At 51.3% G+C, this 17,936-nt stretch overlaps 1 long non-coding RNA gene across 2 annotated transcripts; it reads left to right on the top strand.

The window, feature by feature from the left end:
- Positions 1-334: 334 nt before the first annotated feature.
- On the top strand, positions 335-6,057 carry LOC105608454 (uncharacterized). Of its 2 annotated transcripts, none has more exons than XR_006056210.2 (3): positions 335-497; positions 1,226-1,447; positions 3,257-6,057. It is a non-coding gene; the product is annotated as an uncharacterized LOC105608454 (long non-coding RNA). The 2 variants fall into 2 exon arrangements; XR_001045246.4 differs by lacking the exon at positions 3,257-6,057 and adding an exon at positions 1,586-1,719.
- The last annotated feature ends 11,879 nt before the right edge of the window (positions 6,058-17,936 follow it).

Here is a 17,936-nt window from a genome sequence, read left to right on the forward strand (position 1 = left end):
CTCCAAAGGACTATGGTGAGAATGGTGAACATAGGGATACCCCGCTCCTAATTCCACCCAAGAGACTCTGGGCGGGGGGCCGACTGCCGCCGGACCGAAGGCTCTGAAAGCGAGGGCGCGGCCGAGGGGCGCAGTGACCCGGCCAGCGTCCCCACCCTCCTCTAAACTTAGCCGCGGTGACGTGCGGCCCGGCTATCGCGGCGGGGCCGGGGACGCAGGGGGGCCCGAGCGGAGGGGGAGCGGCTCAGCTCCGCTAGCCTCTATTTATAGAGCCCGGAACCCGAAATAGCGCGGAGCCGAGCGGCCGGGATGACGCGGGAGCCGCCGGGGGCTGACTCACCCGGCCCGGAGCGGCGGCCCCCGGATGGAGGACAGTGGAGACGCTGGACTCGACCCCGCGCCATCCCGGGCACCTCTTCTGCTGGGACGTCCCAGGTTTCCACGAGGCACTGTTGGATACGCAGCAAAAATGAAGATCTGCAGCACGAGAGACTGAGGTTAGATCAGAGGTGGGACTTCCCTCAAAGAGCCCAGAATCAAGGAACTAACTTTATACAAGAAGAGGGGTTGGGAAGGAGGGGAGATGAACCAGATATACACACGTATTTATCACCAGCAACAGGACTGAGGCGTCTTGGGGACAGAAACATGGACACAACCGAGTCAAACCCCTGGGTCACAGCTGTCCCCCTCTCCGCTTGCCATGGTTCCTTGCATGCTGTTACCACTCCCTAGAATGCCTTTCCCTGCCTCCCCAGTCTTACGAATTCATGCTCCTCAGAGACCTGGTGCTAAGCGCAATCCCTCACAAATTAAAACTCTGACCCACTGGCCTAGGAGCCCCATGAGGGTAGGGCCAGGCGCTTCTCAGTCATCACCATTTTCCCAACATAAGATAGACCTCTGGAGAAATTAACTGCATGAATAAAAACTGTTGGTAATAAAATAAAATGACGTTTCCCAAACTATCACAGCAAATGTTGGTTGTATGCTACATGCCAGGTGTGAGTTGGGCAGTTATCTCCTATGGGTCTCACTACAACCTTAGGAGGGAGGTATTTTTATTATTTTCATCATCGCCAACCTCATGATGTTGTCTTTTTTGTTTAGTCACTCAGTCGTGTCCGACTCTTTGTGACCCCAGGGACTGTAGCCTACCGGGCTCTCCTGTACACAGGATTTCCCAGGCAAGAATACAGGAGCGGGTTGCTATTTCCTTCTCCAGGGGATCTTCTCAACCCAGGGATCGAACCTGCGACTCCTGTATTAGCAGACAGATGCTTTACCACTGAGCCATCTGGGAAGTCCAACCCCATGTTAGAGATGAAGAAACTGAGGCTCAAAGAATACCTTACATGTCCTCAGAACTGTCTCCTGAACCAGGTACCCTGGCCCCAGAGATGTCCAGTTCCCAGGACACTGTGTTTAGTTCCTATTGGACTGAAAGGTAAGGGGTGATTCTCAAAGTGCAGTCCACAGAAACTTCGGGGGTTCCCCAGCACTTTCTTGAGGTCCCTGGGGTCAAAATGATTATCATAGTGCTGATACTTAACTGACTTTTTCACTTTCTCTCTCAAATGTTCAGTGCCACCTGCAAAATATCTCAACACACTGGCACAGAAGCCAAGGTGAAGACCTAGCTATCTTCTGTCTAGCCAGACATTAAAGTAATCTGTAAAACACTGCCCCTCTTCTTACTAAATGTTCTCTTTCTTTCAAGTACAGTTGGTTTTGTTTGTTGGTTGGCTTTTATTTTATTTTATTTTTTTGCCATGCCTCAAGGTCTGTGGGGTCATAGTTCCCTGACCAGGATGGAACCCGTGCCCCTTGCAGTGGAAACTCAGAGTCCTAACCACTGGACTATCAGGGAATTCCCCCAAATATGGTGGTTTTAAATTTAAAATATAGGATTTATCTTAACCTGATTTTTTTGAAATTTTTTAAATGAACCAATAAATAATCTTTAAATATCTCAGCTTTGATTTCTAATATAGTAAATACGGATAGATAGAATCCACATCAGCAGAAGTTCTTTGGAGTCCTCATTACTTTTTATGCATTCATTTTTCGTTTTTGCTGCGCTGAGTCTTCGTTGCTACGCCCAGATTTTCTCTAGTTTCAGTGAACGGGGTCCACTCCTCACTGTGTTGCGAGGGTTTCCCCATCGTAGTGGCTTCTTCTGTCATAGAGCTCAGGCTGTAGGAGCTCGGGCTTCAGTAGCTACAGCACTTGGGCTCAGCAGTTGAGACTCGCGGGCTTAGTTGCTCCTTGGCATGTGGAATCTTCCAGGACCAGGGATCAAGCATATGTCCTCTGCACTGGCAGGTGGACGTATCCACTGTGCCGCTGGGGAAGTCCAGTCCTCATTACTTTTTAAGAGCGTAAGCAATCTTGAGACCAAAAGTTTAAGAATCCCTGACCTAATACCTAAGTGTTATATGAAGGACAAGAGTATGAAACATCATTTTAAATGGGAGTGGGAGGGTGGGAGGGTGGGAGAGTTTTTTTCCATCAAAGAAACATTAAAGATACCTACAGGATGACTGGCAATCCACCAGGTGAAGGGAGGAGAGCTTTCAAGGCAGTGGGGACAGTTCATGCAAAGCCCCTGTGGTAGGAAGTTGCTAAGCCTACAAAGATGAAACACATGTAGTGAGGAGGAGAATGGCAAGAAAGAAGAGAAGGCAGTCAAGGGACCAGACTATGTAAGACTGCAAAGGCCATGGTAAGAATTTTGGATTTTATTCTGAGTGGAGAATGGCCAAGGATGGAAGCCCGAAGCCCGGTAGCGAAGTGATCTCAGTTGTCCAGGGAAGATCAGATAGTAGTCTAGATAAGGGTGATGGGAAGTCAAAAGAAATGCCTGGGGGCTTCCCTGGTGGTCCAGTGGTTAAGAATCCACCTTGCAATGCAAGGGACACCAGTCTGATCCCTGGTCCAGGAAGATCCCACATGCCAAGAAGCAACTAAGTCCCCATGCCACAACTACTGAACTGTGCTTTAGAGCCCTCGAGCCGCAACTACTGAACCCACGTGCTGCAACTATTGAAGCCCCATCGCCTAGAGTCCATGCTTATCTTGTTTCTATTATAATTTCTAGCTGATTAATGTTACTGAATATTATCAGTTGGCCAGGCAATCTGGCCTAATTCTCTGTTTAAAATAGTTTGTTGATTCTCTTAGTCTTTCTTTGCGATGGTAGCATTCCCTCTTGCCTTCCCGTCTTTATATCTCATTTATTTTTCTTGTCCTACAGCATTTGCAAAGACTTTCAGGACAATGTCAAGTGGCAAGGTTGATTGATCCTCATGTACTCCACAGCGCAGCCTTCTGAGAAGACTTTTTTTTTTTTTTTTTTTTTACTGTATCAGGTCTTAACTGTGGGATGCCGGCCCTAGAGCAACATGGGCTCGATAGTTTCGACGTGCAGGCTTAGTTGCCCTGTGGTATGTGGGATCTTAGTTCCCCGACCAGAGATCAAACCTGCATCCCCTGCATTTGGAAAGCAGCTTCATAACCAACGGACCGCTAGGAAAGTCCCTGAGATGACTTATCTTGTTATGCCTATTTTGTAGAAGGAGAAAGTGAGGTACAGAGAGGCTAGTCTCTTGATCAAGGCCACACAGCAAAGAAGCAAACAAACCAGGACTCCAGCGAGAGCTTGTGTTCTCAACCACTGCCTTAAAAGAAAGTTCAATAGGCATTCTGGATTTAAAAAAAAAAAAAAAAAAAAACAGGCAAAATACCTTGTGAGTTTCCACAGTGGCCCCTGGATCTTGAATGAGGTTCTGGGGACCTGAGATCTGATTCCAACCCTGCCTTCTTTTTGAGCCTCAGTTTTCTCCTTTGAGACAGCATTTGAAAGCCACAGAAACTGTCTTCAGGGTGTAAGGGGACAGGCCCCCAAACAGACTGTATTCATTTCCTGTGGCTGCCTAACAAATTACCACAAACTTGCTGGCTTAAAACGACAGAATTTATTCTCTCTCAGTTCTGGAGAGCGGAAATCCTATTATAAATCAAAATATTAGGAGGGTCACACTCCCTCTGTTTTTTTTAAACTTTTCTTCTTATTACTTTTATCTATTTATTTTCGGTGGCACTGCTTTTCCGTCGCTGTGCTCCGACTTTCTCTAGTTCCGGCCAGTGGGGGCAGCTCTTTGTTGAGGTGCTTGGGCTTCTCATCAGGTAGCACAGGCTCTCGATTCATGACTCAGCAGTTGTGGCACTCGGGCTTAGTCACTCCGAGGCATGTGGAATTTTCCTGGACTAGGGATTGATCCCAGGTCCCCTGCATTGGCAGGCAAATTCTTCACCATTAGACCATCCTCTGAATTTTCTAGGGGAAGATCCTTTCCTGCCTCTTCCAGCTTCTGGTCGCCCCAGGTGTTCCTGGGCTTGTGACTCAATCAGTCTCATCTCTCCCTCCATTTTCACAGGACCACATCTCTAATCCTCTCTAGCTTCCCTCTGCTGGTCTCTCTCGTTCTCTCTTTTAATATCTATTTCTCCATTTATGTAGGTCTTCCCTAGTTTCTCTCAGCAACGTTTTATTAGCTTTCAGTGTACAGATCTTGCACATCTGTTGTTTGTTTATTTATTTTTGACCATGCTGCACGGCATCCAGGATCTCAGTTCCCTGACCAGGAATTGAACCTGTGCCCCCTGCAGCGGAGGCGTGAGTCCCAACCCCTGGACCTCCAGGGAATCTCCTCCCCGCTACCACTGCTTTTCTTTTGTAAAGACACTTGACATTGGGTTTAGGGACCACTTGGATAATCCACAGTGACATCATCTCGAGATCCTAACCTTAATTATATCTGCAAAGACCCTTTTTCCAAATAAGTTCCCATTCACAGATCTCAGGTGGACTCATCGTGGGTTGGAGAGGGGCACGTCATTCAACCCATTACACAGATTAAAACAGAAAAATGAGAACAGGAAAACATGTGGCAGAGTTTGGGCTGGGAGGTATCCAAAGCTTTGTGATTGCACGCCCCTGTTCCGGCGGGGAATGTCCAAGCACGTGCCCTTGAGAGCCCAGAGTGGTCCTGGTGGCCTTCACACGATGGTCAGAAGTCGGGTGTGTCCACCATGCTCTGACATTTCCATGAGGATGGGAAGTCTTTAAGGGAGTCTTTTTCATTCTTCAACCCTTAAAGTGGAGTTGAGAGATTTTCTTTGTCACAAAATTCCAAATAATAATGAGAGTCAAACACTTGTACAGCACTTAACATGTGCCAAGTCTTGTTCTAAGTGTTTAAATATCTATTAATTCATTTAATCCTCACAAAACCCCCTCTGATGTCTTGCCGATTCTCCTTTCATAGAGGAATAAACTGAGATGCAGAGAGGCTAGAGTTTCAGTTTGGAAGTTTCAGAGCTTGAACCCTGTAGTCTGGCTTCAGTGTCTAGGTTCTTGATGTTAAGCCTTACTGTCACCTGGAGGCACACCATCTCACATTAAATCTGAACTCTGAAGAAACCATACTCCCAGATCCCTGGTCAGGGATTGGCTACTGCTGTGATGTCTAATATGGCAGCCATTTGGCTACACGTGGCTCTTGAGCACTTGACATATGGCTGGTCCAAAATGAGACATGTCATGAGTGTAAAATCCACATCACATTTCATATACTTAAGAGTGATAAAAAAAAAAAAAGAACTTAAACTATCTCGTTATGAAAACTGCTGGCCTTCTCTGGTGGTCCAGTGGTTAAGAATCTGCCTGCCAATACAGGAGACACAAGTTCTATCCCTGGTCCAGGGAGATTCCACGTGCCCTGGGGCAGCTAAGCCTGAGCACCATTAGTGCAACCTGCAGTCTAGAGCCCACACTCTGCAACGAGGGGGCCACCGCAGTGAGGAGCCTGCGCACTGCAACCAGAGAGACGCCCCTGCTCACCACGACTAGAGAAAGCCCGTGAGCAGCTACAAAGACCCAGCACAGCCAAAAATAAATAATTTTCTTTTTGAAAAGGAGACTGATGATATTAAGTTCATGTTGAAATAATACTTTGCATCTATCTGGTTAAATAAAATACAGGAACAAGATTATTTTCACCTGTTTCTTTTGGCTTTTGCAGGGGAGCTACTAGGCCATTCAAGCTCACGTCCTATTTCTTGTGGACAGCTTTGGTCCATGGGATTTGCTGTCTCTCCATCTGGGAGGGCATCAGATGATGGGGTGCCACTTGTTCCGGGGGTCACTGAGCCTCAGGATTTCTTGTGATTGTTCTGGAACAATCCATGTCAGAAGCACATTCAAACAGAGCGACTAATGCTCACATCAAAAACATGGCCTTAAAGGACGCTCTCAAATTCCTCTCTGCACCAGACCCAGGGGAAGAAGCTACTTAGCCGAGAGAGACCGCAGTGCCAGGTAGTACTTTGCAGCCACTCGGTGTCTGGAGTACATTTTTTATTCATAAATTATATACACGCGTGCCTTTATTGGGCTTTCCAGGTGGCACTAGTAATAAAGAATCCGCCTGCCGAGGCAGGAGATCTAACAGACCCAAGTTCAATCCCTGGGTCGGGAAGATCCCTTGGAGGAGGGCATAGAAGCCCCCTATAGTATTCTTGCCTGGAGAATTCCATGGACAGAGAAGCCTGGTGGGCGTCAGTCTACAGGGTCACAAAGTGTTGAACGCCACTGCAGTAACTTAGCACGCACGCATGTGACCTTACTAAAAACATTATAAAAACTTACAAAACGGAGATAAAGGGACTTCCCTGGTGGAAGAGTGGTTAAGACTCCACATTTCCAATACAGGAGGTGCAGGTTTGATCCCTGATCAGGGAACTAAGATCCCACATGCTGGGTGGCATGGGCGAAAAACAAACAAAAATAAAAACCCTCGAAACAAACAAAACAGAGATAAAATACTCATGGATGAACCAGGCTGCATGAGATCACGAGTTCAAATCCTGACTCTGTCCCCTCCCTGGCTGGGACTCCTTCTATGAGCCCCAGTTTCTTCATCCAGAAACTGGAAGTGTTTGTTCCTGTCCCTTGAAGGGTGTTGGGGGAAGTCAGAGAGGCCGTGTGCGCAAAGAGCCCAGCACACTACCAGGCAGAGAATGAGCTACAACAGCCACCAGGTTTCTCGAGAGGCTGGGAGCTGGCTTAGGTCAGAGGGAGTCATGTTAGGTTTCTTAGCAGAGGGGATCGCTGTGGTGGACCTCAAAGCACGGAGCACTACTCACTAGGTGGAGAAGGATGGGAAAGGTATTTGGGCAGAGAGAGCAGAACGTTTAAGTCCGGAGGCATGCATGAGGCACTGGAGAAAGGCAGGCTGCTGCAGTGTTGTTTGAAGGTGAAGTGGAGAGTGTTAGGAGAAGGGGTGGGGGGCAAGCGATGGAGTTGAATAAAGCAGCAGACCACGGAAGGCCTTGTAGATCACAGGACCAGAGCACTGGGGACCCACAGCAGGCTCTGAGCAGGGGAGAGATCTGAAAGGAGCGGGCTTGTGGTTTAGCAAAATCCTTGCAGGTGGGAGAGGGCAGATCCGTGGCAGGAAAGGAAGAAGTGGGGAAAGGGGGCCAAGTAGGCAGCTGGGTCAGAGTAAGGAAGAGGAGGAAGGAGAGCATATAAAATCTTTAAAAGATAGAATGGAGGGAGGAGTTCTCTGGTGGTCCAGCGGTTAGGAGTTTGCCTGCCAATGCAGGGGACACAGTTACCCCTGGTCTGGAAACATTCCACGTGCCGCAGGACACCGAGGCTTGTGCGCCTGCAACTACTGAAGCCAGTGCGCCCTAGAGCCCTGCTCTGCAACAAGAGGAGCCACCACAATGCGAAGCCCTGCACGGAAACTAAAGACGTTGCTGCAACTTCAGAAAGCCCGAGCACAGCAATGAAGACCCAGTGCAGTTAAAAAAAAAAAAAAAAGAATAGAGGAATTCCCTGGCGGTTCAGTGGTTAGGAATTCTCAGCTTCCATTGCAAGGGGCGCAGGTTCGATCCTTGACTGGGGAACTAAGGTCCTACAAGCTGTACAGGGTGGCCAAAAAAAAAAAAAGAAAAGAAGAAGAAGAAGAATGGAGATGAGTGATGGGCTATGGGAAGTAAGGGGAGGAAGGCGTCAATAGGACTTTGGTCCAAGAGACAGGGTCTATGTGGGACTAAGCGGAAGCTGGGGGCCTGGGAGAAGGAACCAGAGGCATAGGAGGAAGATACTGAGGTCAGGGTCAAATTCTGTGGGACAACTGGGGGAGGCATCCAAGAAGCTTCCAGATACATGGGTCTGGAGTGCAGGAGAGATGGCGAAGCAGAGGCTTGGAGGCAGGCAGAGCTCAGACAAGGCTGCAATCCCGACAGTGGGAGAAACGAGGGTGCAGTAGGGTAAACCCACCATCAGCCAGTGATGACAGTGGAAAGTGGTCCTGCCCGGGACAGTAGTCTCAGAGTCGGGTTCTCATTCTGATCTATACCTGGGCACAGGAAGATGAGCAGACCCAGAGCCACCACAGGACTGCCTGCCCGATGAGGGGTGGGGGCTCAGGTGTATGGGCTCAGGTGTATACAAGCAGTCCATGCCTCCATGGGTGTGTGTGTGCATGTGTGTGTGTAATGAATGGGTACTTCAGGAGGTACAGTTATAGATGTGGTAGAAAGTTCCTGGTTATGGGGGTGGTTAGAAAGTGACAGTGAATTAACTGGGAGTCTCTCAGTTTCAAATGCAGACTGGTTCAGGGAAGCATTGGTCACACTTTCAAAAGGTCAAGGGGTAAAACCAGCTTCAGTCACAGCTTGATCCAGGAGCTTAAACGATGATATGAAGTCACTGTCCCATATCTGGGTTTTTTATTTCTCTGATTTTCTCCTTAGGAAGACATTCCTTGAAGTAGCAAAGACAGCCCTAACAGCTTGAGGCTCATATCTCATCCTCTTAGCCACCCCAGAGGGAAGAAAGGGCTCCTGCTCAAGGGTTCATCATTCATTGTCTTAAATGGGCCACATGCTCACCTCTGACCCAATCACTGTCCTCAAAGTCCAGCCCAATTGGAATACTTTGATTGGCTGGACCTAGGTCAGGTATCCTCTGGAACCGAGATGGGGTGAGACCCAAGAAAATCAGGTGAACTGAACTTGAAAAAGGGGTGGTTTCCCAAAAACCAAGTAGAAATTTGGCAAAACCAGAGATACTCATGTGGCTGGAAGCAAAGGGAGATGGGAAAACAGATTTTCTCTTCTGTTAATGGGGTGTGGGATTATGACCTCACCTCTGAAGGTTAGGGTGAGGATTATATGAATTAATACAGGTGAGACATTTAGTAGACTGCTCAGTAAAAAGTAGGTGCTGGATAAGAGGTAGCTATTATTTAAAAACCAGTAATCAGTATTACTATTATTGATAATGAATGGCATCTATGTGCTGGGAGGTAATGAGCACCCAGGCTCGGGAGGAAACCAAACTGAAGCTGAGCAATCATGGAGTGAAAACTCATGCAATCTACACTGTACAAGCTCAGTCCCCAAGTGATTCTTCTCGGGGTTTCTGTTTCCAAGTCTATGAAATGGGGTAAGGGGACTGAATGAAACCAGATCATTTTAGAGTGTCACCTCCTTAGAAAAAGGCTTCCCCTGGATTACTCTCAGTGTGTGGGTGCTCGGTCCCGTCCCACTCTGAGAACCCCACGGACTGTAGCCAGCCAGACTCCTCTGTCCATGGAATTTTCCAGGCAAGAACGCTGAAAGCGGGTTGCCATTGCCTACTCCAGGTGAATCAAGGATGGAACCCAAGTCTCCTGCTCCTCTTGCATCAGCAGGAGGATTCTTTTATCTCTGAGCCATCTGGGAAGCCCACTTTAACCAAAGCATTCCTCTAATTATAATAGATCCTCCCATTTTATTTTCTTAACAGTGCTTACCACAATCTGAAGTCATCTTATGGTTTTTTTTTGGGGGGAGGGGCATACCATATGTCCTGTAAAATCTTAAGTTCCCCAACCAGCAATCGAACCCATGCGTCTGAAGTGGAAGGACAGTCTTAACCACTGGACCACCATGGATGTCCCAAATCATCTTTTATTTTCAGTCTCCCCCATTAGAATGTCAGCCCCACAACACCAAGGATATTTGAGGTCTGTCTTGTTCACTGCTGTGTCCTCATCAGCTAGCACGTTCCCTGGTACACATTAAGCCCTTGATAAGTACTTGTCCAGTGACTAGCTAAATGCTGTTTATAAAAACATAGGGTGCCTCATATGTTTCTGATAGGTAGTAAGTTCTTCATGAAGGGAAGTGCTGGAGGTGAAACTGAACGAGCAATACCTTGCAATTCATGATGCGAGGCCCCTAACCCAGTTCCTGTCCCGGCCTCAAGTTTCCTCATTTATAAAATCGGTGTGTGGCCGGCCGTGGGTGGTTTCTGGGGGTGTGTGAACTCCCGGCCCGGCCCCTGCCTGCGATCCCCGCAGGGGCCACCAGGGGGCGCGGCCCTCAACCGCTCGAGCCCCGGTGGATGCTTCCCGACGGTCCTGGAATATTCTGAGCCGCGCCGGCTTCCAAGCGCTCAGGAATCCAAGAGTTTGTGCGGATGGGCGGGTGTCCGCGCTCCTCGCAGGGGGGCGGGCGGTGACTCAGGCGCGCGGCCCCCAGTTCTCGCGAGGGAGCGTGCGCGGCCTCGGGAACTCGCGCGGCGCGGCGTCCATTTTTACCCGAGCGCCGCTAAAAATAGTCCCCGCGCTCCGAGCGGAGCCCGAAATAGCGGCCCCCAGATAAGGCAGGACGACTCAGCGCTTCCGGGGAGCGGAAGGGGGAGGCAGCGGGGGGGGGGGGGCGAGGGGAGTGGGGCCGGGCTCAGCTGGGCCTCTCCGCGTAGCTGCGGCCGGACGACCGGCCCCCGCCGTCCCCGCGCTGCCCCCAACTGCGACCCCAACCCGCATCTCCCGAACTGTCACCAGCCTCGAATCAGTGCCCCTAGCCCCTCCATTCCCCGCAGTTCCCTGTCTCCCGGTCCCCCACGCCTCAGTTTCCCCTCTGTTCTTCACCCCGACCGTTATCCAGCTTCCCCTTCCGTATCCTAGCCTTATTCTTAACCCTGCCGCCCTTCCCCAAGTCCCCCGCTGACATTCGTCTCCATCCCTCAGCCCACCCTTCCCGAAGAAGCCCTGTCCCTATTCTCTCGCCTTTCTGAAGCCCACCTCGCGCCCCGTCTCCCCCCACCCCCAGCCCTCAGTTCCGCTTCTATGGGGAGGTCACAGGAATTCACAGGAACCTCTATGCAGAGGTCACAGGAATTCACGCTGGACCAGCCAGGCAGAGGGCTGGAGTGAGGCTCTGACTTCTTGGCTAGTTTCTGTAGTGGATCCGATAGGCTTAGTTCTGGGTCTTAGCCAGGTTCAGGGCTCATACTATGCCAAGGATCAGGGATTCAAGCCTGGGCCAGGTTTGGGGCTCAGACTGGGGACAGAGGCAGGTCTGCTGTCACCACAGGTGGGGTCTCTGTGTCACCAAGTCAGGGCTCTGCCCAGCGCCCCACTGTTTGGCTCATCAAATCCAATTCAACTATGATTCTTCCCTTCCTTGCAAGTGTGGGACAGGATAGCCCCATGCAGTGGGAAGAGCCGAGAACCCTGCTCCCGCTGGGCCTGGGCCTCCACTTTGCACTTGGATCCTTGAGGGGCACCTTCCTATTCTGATATCCTGTGACTCTTTCAGTGCCTACCCTCAGAATCAGCCTCAAAGATTTTATACCACGCTCACCTGAGGTTCAGTGCCTGCATCTTTCTAGTCTTTGAAATACCACAGAACAGAAACTGTCCTGTAGAATGATGTCTCAATGTAAATTCAAGCAGAACCCTCCGGCTGCGGATGGAAGGTACCCTCAAGTGCTGTGCCTGTCCGTAGTAGACACTGAGCTCTAGGCAGGTGCCTTGATGATTATGTTGTCTGGATAGGACGTCAACCAGCAGGCAAACGACTGGGCTGGAGGATCCTTTAAGGCAAGAAGAATCGTGCAGCTGGATGGAAGAATTAGGCTAGAAAAGTGAGCAAGGGCTAGACAACCCTGGGCCCCATGGGCCAGGTGAGGAGCCTGGACTATTTCCCCCAGGGCCACTGGGAAAGCCACGGCAGGTTCTGAGGAGGGGAAGGACCCAGGCAGGTTTGAAGACCTTTCTGACTGCTTCCTGGAGGTAGACTGAGGAAAGGAGGGGGAGAGGAGGGGCCTGGACCTAGGGAGGAGTGAGAGGAGGGGAAAGAGCAGATTTGAAAGACAGTGAGACGGCAAGAAGGGCCAGACTTGGTGGCTGAGAGACTGTGATGGCAAAGAGGCGCCCGAGATGAGGCCCACGTCTCTGCTCAGGTGAGACTGGGATGGTGGGGTCATCCTTGACATGAGGCCCAAGAGGAGGAAGGGCAGGTGTGGGTAGAGGAGGCCCCGGTAAGTTTCAAAGTTAGTCCAAAGAGGGTCATTTTTAAACTTGTTTTAAAAAAGGTGTTTTAAAAAATTGAGGGAACATTTACTGGCAAATGGCACCCCACTCCAGTACTCTTGCCTGGAAAATCCCATGGATGGAGGAGCCTGGTAGGCTGCAGTCCATGGGGTCGCTAAGAGTCAGACACAACTGAACGACTTCACTTTCACTTTTCACTTTCATGCATTGGAGAAGGAAATGGCAACCCACTCCAGTGTTCTTGCCTGGGGAATCCCAGGGATGGGAGAGCCTGCTGGGCTGCTGTCTCTGGGGTCGCACAGAGTCGGACACGACTGAAGCGACTTAGCAGCAGCAGCATACTGGCAAATGGGCTTCCCAGGTGGCGCTAGTGGTAAAGAACCCACCTGCCAATGCAGGAGACATAAGCGAGGTGGGTTCCATCCCTGGTTTGGGAAGATCCGCCAGAGGAGGGAATGGCAACCCACCCCAGTATTCTTGCCTGGAGAATCCCATGGGCGAGAGCAGCTTGGTGGGCCACAGTCCACTGGGTGACAAAGAGTCAGACACAACTGAAGTGAAGCGACTTGGCACAGAAGCACATTGGCAAATACAAAAGAGTATACTTTGAAAAAGTAAATTTCCCTCCTCCCTCTGATCTCCACTTCTCACTATTACCTACATCCCCTGTGCCTTGGCCTGTGCTAAGCCCATCATAGAAGTGACCTTGTCCAAATCACTCATCACCCAGTGTGTAAGCCAGGCACCACTGCTATACCCATTTAAGAGAAGTGAAAATTGAGGCTTTGGAGAGATGTGGGAATGTGTCCTTTCAAGGGCCTGGCTGTGGAGGCTCTTCAAACTTGAAGGTATGGGAGCAGATGCAATCAGAGGAACAAGTCCAAAGGGCCAGGGTCCAGAGCCCAAGGACCTGGAGGGGAGTGCCTGGGAGTTCAAGGAGGCTGCCTGGAGGAGGAGTGAGGAAAGCTAGGAAGGTGCCTTCCAGAACCTTCTTATGAGGGATTTGGATGGAAGCAAGTCACTGCCTTTGGGGGGCTGAGGCATCCCTGGCTGCAGGGCAGTGCCCCCTCCTCATGCCCCAGAGGTAATGATAGGGACAGACTGAGGCTTCTGGATGACAACTCAGGGACACGGTGATAGCACAGCCGGCTGTAATGACGTCGGAGTGATTCGCCAACGACCAGCATCTCTAGTCATGCCCTGTGGGGGGCATGAGGATGGGAGGAAGTGACAGGCCACGGGGGTGGGGGCAACAGAGATGCAGTCATTCAGAGACCAGGGGACTCAGGACCTGAGCCAGTGTGTCCTGCCCCCTACACCAGGGAAGGCTGGGTGGGAGGATCCGTGGTTTGGCGCTCTGTTTAATGAAGAAGGTCTAGTTTCTGCCACCTTTGACTGGGATGGAGTAGGTCTGGGCACAGAATCAGGGGCCGCTGGGATCAGGGACTTCTGTTTTGTTTGTGGCTTGTTCCCCTTCACCCAGGACGTGACTGGCACAACAGTAGGGGCTCATGTTTGTTGAATGAATCGAATGAAAGGGATCACCACTCCTTGGATCTCTTGCCTCACAGCCGGGGCCATCAGGCCGCCTCAGCCAGAGGCATTGCTAGGAATACCCTTCCCCACCCAGGGTCTCATCTCAGTCCCCGCTTCCCGAATGAGGGTGAGGGGTGGGTGAGGGGGGTGAGCAAGAAAACGAGTTCTTGCCTCTGATGGACTCCGCCCACATGTGATGTCACAAGCCGCTTGGGGATCCCGATCCCTGTCCCTCCCTTGGGATGGGGCGTGGAAAGGAACCCGGGAGTCCTAACTTCCGCCCCTCCCCGGGGCCTGGCGGTATTACATAACCCCGACGTCGCGTCCCCAGGGATGTCTCCGGACGTCCTGGCCAGGCCGGGGACAATGGGCGGGGAGAGGCCCTCCCGCCAGGAACCTGGAAGTGGCAAGGGCACCCTCTTCTCTGATTCACCCTTGTTTCCGTCCCGTTTAAGCCTCCTCCTTCTCCTCAGGGATCCGTATCTCCCCCAAGCTCTCTACCCTCACTTCTTGGTCCCCGCTAAATTTCAGCTCTGTCCCGGCCTGCAAATTTGTCTCGGCCTGCAAATATCAGCTCTCTACCCAAACTCCCTGCCATCATACCAGTCCTCTGTCATTTCTGAATACCCTAAACGTCCAGTTTCCCACGCCCTCCTTCACTCATCCATGTCGAGGTTGGGGGTCGGGGGAGCCTGTCCCGGGTCCCTCAAACTATCCCCAACTTCCTACCCGCCCCCCCCCCCGCCCTCCCAAACTCCTCCCGTGGCTTCTCCAAGCTTCCTCCATCACCTGTCTTCACCAAATCCCGCCCCACCTCCCTCAAACTGATCCCTAATACTCTTTCTCGTGCCTAATCCAGCCCCCTTGTCTCCCGAAACTGCCCTAATATTCCTACTTCATTCCCCTCAAATCGGGTCTCCGATTCCCTCCCGACTCCAGACATCCGCCGGGCTCTCTCGGCCCCAGACCCCCGGCCACCGGCGCCCCTCCCCAGCCCGCTCCCACGCCCGGCTCGGGTTCCCAGGCTGCCCCCCCGCGGTGGCCCAGAGACCCAGTTTGCCGCGGCAAAACATTGGTCTCCGGGCAACAGGCCCCGCCCGCCCCAGGGCTGCCCGCTGCGAGTCCGGCTGCGCCGGGGCCGAGACTGGGCGCGGAGGCGGGGTGGGCGCACCAGGCTGGGGCCTTCGCCTCCGGAGGTCCGCCGGGCGCAGGGACCCGAGGAGACGGCAACGCGGAAGTAGAGATTCTGGGCTCCGGAGTCAGAAACCCCGAGAAATTCGTAGAGTCTGAAGGGAGCTGTCTGGGACTCAGTAATAGAGGCCGCGCAGCCAAGGAAAGAAGGAATGGGCCCTGAAATAAACATGGGGATGATGAGGATAAACACAGACAACACACCGGTCAGCAGGGACGCCCCTGAAGGATCGTCCGGGCCTTTGAGCTTCTGTCTTAGGGACTTCCCCCTCTGACTCTTAGTTTCCGTATTTGTGAAATGAGTAGCGCTTCGCATAGAGGGCTGTTGTGACAATAGGGATTCAACATGAGGATTCAGTGAATTCACCGACCTTGAACTTGTGGCACACTCCCGGCACGTCATTCATTCGTTCAGCCTATTTCTCAAGCACACATTATGTGTCAGGTACTGTGGTAAGCGCTGGCAGTTCAACAGTGAACAAGACGAAGGTCCCTTTCCTCCCAGAAGCTCTCACTTGGGAGTGGGGAAGGAGATGATGGACCTTACATAGCACATTGGAAAGTAGCAGTGCTGGGGAGGTAGAGAGGAAGGGAGGGTTGAAGTTGCCAGTTCAAATAGGGTGGTCAGAGAAGGCCGACATGAGATGGTGATTCTTTGAGCAAAGACTGAAAGTTGGTGAGAAAGGAGCCGGTGGAGATATCTGGGTCAAGAGCATCCGGGTCAGAGAGAGCAGCAGATGCAAAGGCCTTAAGGGGGGAACATGCCTGGTGTGTTGGAGGAACAGGAGGAGGCTGGTGTGGCTGGAGCAGAGAAAGGGAGGGGAGGGAAAGTGGCAGAGACAAGGAGCCTATGGGCCATGGTGAGGACCTTGACTTTTAGTCTGGGTGAGTTAGACGCCAGGGGAGGGTTTTGAGCAAAAGAAGGACATGAACTGACTTTGATTTAAACAGCATCCCTCCAGCTGTATATGGGGATGGGCTTCGGGAGGCCAGAGTGGAGGCAGGCAGACCAGCAAGGCCACCCAGGCAATAGTCCAGGCAAGAGGTGACGGCAACTTGGACAAGGGGCAACAGGAATCATATTCTGGAGATGTTTGAAGGCAGAGCTGCAGAATTTGCTGACAGGCACATTCATGGCAAGCCCTCAATAGATGGCAGCAGTTACCATTTTGTGAAAGAGAGCTCACAAAATCCTCACACAAGTCCCATTCCCCATTTTACAGATGCAGAAATCAAGGCTCCCAGAGGTCATTCAGCTTGCCTAAGGAGTCAGCTCAGTCTGGCTCCAAAGATGGTACCCCTCTATCAGGTTGGTTCTTCCCAAGTCCACAACACCCTCGGAGTCTGGAGCTATACCCAAACTTATCCACATGGGCCCCAGGACCCCTGGAGCTATATCCTCATTAGCCGCACCCAGTGGGCGTAGAAAGTGGTGGCCTGACAGAAGAAGCTGCCTGACTGGTGTTCCAGTTGTCAGCTAGTCACCCATGCTGGCTCGGGACACTGGCTTAAAGGCAGGCAGGTACATGTAGAGAGGGTCCACCCAGAACCTCCCAGCCCAGCATCTGCTTCCCACACTCAGTCCCAGCACTGGACCCGGCACACCCCAGTGCTGCCTGCAGCGACCTGTTGAATACAGTCACACACACGCACGCAGGTAGGTACGTGGCCCTCCACCATGAAGGTGCATTTTCAGGCAGTGTGCAGAAAATGCAATTTCTGGCTTTATCTCTCTGTTTCCATATCTCTCTGCCTCTATCTTTTTGTCTCTGTCTGTCTGAGTCTTGCTATCTGTCTCTCTCCGTACCCTGACCCCCTGCTCTGTCCACACTCAGGACCCTCTACCTGCAGGGGAGATCACTCTTGTCCCTGGCCATATCTCCACGGAACCTCACCTATTATGTGGCATCAGAACTTAGCATCAGCCAACAGGGACCTATGTACAGCACTGAGAACTATACCCAATATTTTGTAATAATCTACAAGGGAAAAGAATGTGGAAAAGAGTATATAAATATGTATATATATATACACACACACACACATAATTGAATCAGTTTACTGTTCACCTGAAACTAACACAACATTGTAAATTAACTATACTTCAATTTAAAAAACCATTAAAAAATAACACCTGGCATCAGGACACGTGTGGAGGCCTCAGATCAGTTGTTCAGAATCTCTCAGGCAGACTCTCCCATGTTATAATCTCTGCCACCTCCTTCTCTCAGATTCTGACCCACAGCTTTTGGGTGTGGGACTGAGGCAATCCACCTTTATCAAGTTGCCGAGGAGATGGGGCTCCCTGTCAATCTGCACTGCCGTGTGTGCACACTAAGTCGCTTCAGTCGTGTCTGACTCCTTGCAACCCCACAGACTGTAGCCTGCCAGGCTCCTCTGTCCATGGGCTTCTCCAGGCAAGAATACTGGAGTGGGTTGCCAATGCGCTCCTCCAGGGGATCTTCCCGACCCAGTGATTGAACCACATCGTTTATATCTCCTGCACTGGCAGGCAGGTTCTTTACCTTTAGTGCCACTTGGTACTCCATCTGATTATGCACAAAGGAAAGAGCAGAGGCCCAAGGAGCAGAGGAACCATCCCGACACCCACAGCACTCAGTTGTGAGGGGATTGGTGCTGTTCAGAATCAGTGGACTCTGGGAACAAATTTGGGAGTTAAATGAATTAAACAGAATCACAGAGACACAGAGGGAGACCCAGAAATGGATAAAAACCCAGAGAAAGGGGAGTGGGAGGGAGGCAGAAACCCAGAAAGGGACGCAGGGGAACAGAGATAGAGAGTGACAG

The sequence above is a fragment of the Ovis aries genome, chromosome 14, assembly GCF_016772045.2.
Source record: "Ovis aries strain OAR_USU_Benz2616 breed Rambouillet chromosome 14, ARS-UI_Ramb_v3.0, whole genome shotgun sequence".
Classification (NCBI taxonomy): domain Eukaryota; kingdom Metazoa; phylum Chordata; class Mammalia; order Artiodactyla; family Bovidae; genus Ovis; species Ovis aries.